This window comes from Microtus pennsylvanicus, chromosome 13, assembly GCF_037038515.1.
Source record: "Microtus pennsylvanicus isolate mMicPen1 chromosome 13, mMicPen1.hap1, whole genome shotgun sequence".
NCBI classification, from domain to species: Eukaryota; Metazoa; Chordata; class Mammalia; order Rodentia; family Cricetidae; genus Microtus; species Microtus pennsylvanicus.
This window is the reverse complement of record NC_134591.1, coordinates 74,750,090-74,752,209: the sequence shown is the minus strand read 5'-3', so window position 1 is coordinate 74,752,209 and position 2,120 is coordinate 74,750,090. Positions and strand designations below refer to the sequence as shown.

The 2,120-nt window shown below is 46.2% G+C and overlaps 1 pseudogene; it reads right to left on the bottom strand.

Moving 5' to 3' along the window:
* Positions 1-1,363: 1,363 nt before the first annotated feature.
* LOC142834543 (5S ribosomal RNA) lies at positions 1,364-1,472 on the bottom strand (annotated as a pseudogene).
* Positions 1,473-2,120: the final 648 nt, after the last annotated feature.

Below are 2,120 nucleotides of genomic sequence, written 5' to 3'. Positions count from 1 at the left end.
TCTGACGGATGTTTAGGGAGGTGGTCCTGAGGAAGAATTTAGGAGAAAATATATTTTCAGAGCCTTTCTTATGAAGCTCTTTCCCCATCACAGTGAGCACCTGTCCCCACTCTGGCCTTGATGGAGATTGGCTTTGCTCATTAGTCACTCGTTGGTGGTCTCAAAGGCAAACTCGCTACACTGGCAGCTTGTGGAGCCTCTCACAATCAATCACAAGCACCATTGTCCCAACCAGATGGCTACTACTCTGAAGTCCATAGCCCTTTGGAAGAAGGAATCCAGGAAGGAAAAATCGGAGCTCCTTTCCTCATGGCAGAAAGGATCCTAACCACCTTTCAGAGACAATGGAGATGTGACATGCCCACCATACTCATGTTCTGATTTCAACAAACTGATCCTGCCTGGCAGGGACTGAGGAGAATCTGTGAAATGGGGTCACTGCCTTTAATTTTTCAAAGATTTAGCATCTGGTGTGGGGACACTAGCTATTTCGTACTACTTTGGGGTATAGAGTGTACCGGGTATGTGTTTGGGAGGATGGCAGTGGCCGTTCATGTCTTTCTAGCAACTTGGTTTTGCTCATTATGTAGCCAGCACAGAGCCAGCTATACAGGCCAGGCTGAACTCAGCTAAGATCCTAGAGCTGGACACTCGCCAATCTCGTGCGACCTTATTGCTCAGTGTGGTGTCATTTAAACAGGCAGATGCAGGAAGATTTTACATAGTCTAGTCTATTTTTTATTTTATTTTTTTGGATTTTTCGAGACAGGGTTTCTCTGTAGCTTTTGGTTCCTGTCCTGGAACTAGCTCTTGTAGACCAGGCTGGCCTCGAACTCACAGAGATCCGCCTGCCTCTGCCTCCCGAGTGCTGGGATTAAAGGCGTGCGCCACCACCGCACGACCACATAGTCTAGTCTATACTCTGAGTTTGAGGCCAGGCCGATAGCAGAGGTTATAAAACTAAAAATAAGCAGGAATGGTATGGATTGATGAGTCCCTGTGATTTTGACTGAGGTTGTCCGGTGCTGGGGTTTGATCCAGGTCCTGGCAGGTGTCAGACAAATGTTCTACCTCTGAGCTGCATTCAACTCAATCATTTCCTTTTATTTTACATAGAGACAAAGTCACTTCATGTACACAGGCCATCCTAGAGCAGGAATTTGGTTTCCCTCACATCTCTAGTGCTAGGATTCCAGCATTGTGCAAGCAGCCTACCTGACTTCATTTTATGTCCATTTGAGGAGTGAACTTGTTAAACTGACCAGGATGAAGCAACTGCACCCCAACAGGCACTATCCGAAGAATCACTGTCTTGTGTCCCTTCTTAATAAAACCATCCCCAGGCTTGTTTTTTAATTAATTAAGCCTACAGCACCCGGTATTCCCAGGCGGTCTCCCATCCAAGTACTAACCAGGCCCGACCCTGCTTAGCTTCCGAGAAGCTAAGCGTTCAGGGTGGTATGGCCGTAGACCCCAGGCTTGTTTTTAAGATACTGGTACAAATTATTTCAACAAGCCAGCTGGGGGAGAGGGGTGGCACATGCCTTTAATCCCAATTCTTGAGAGGCAGAGGCAGACCAACCTGGTTTACATAGTTCTACAACATCCAGGCCTACACAGAAAATCCCCGTCTTGCCGGGCGGTGGTGGCGCACGCCTTTAATCCCAGCACTCGGGAGGCAGAGGCAGGCGGATCTCTGTGAGTTCGAGACCAGCCTGGTCTACAGAGCTAGTTCCAGGACAGGCTCCAAAGCCACAGAGAAACCCTGTCTCGAAAAACCAAAAAAGAAAATCCCTGTCTTGGAAAATAAAACAAAACTAATTTTTTTAAATTAATGCACATAAGTGCAACTCATGAAGTATAATATCAGGGATTACAAACACATTAAATAGCAATGAGATAATAACTGAAACCAGTGTAGCAGAGAAGCAGGGGCAGAGCTAGAAGGCCAGAAGTACAAGACCACCGTGGGTTCTGTGAAATCTTGTCTTGTCCCAAAGACCCTCAAAAAACTGGGCAAAATTTAGATAGAGATTAATTACAGTCTATCCGTCATTGCTCATTAATACCCAACTAATTCGCTGCATGGTGGTAGTACACACCTTTAATCTCAACACTCT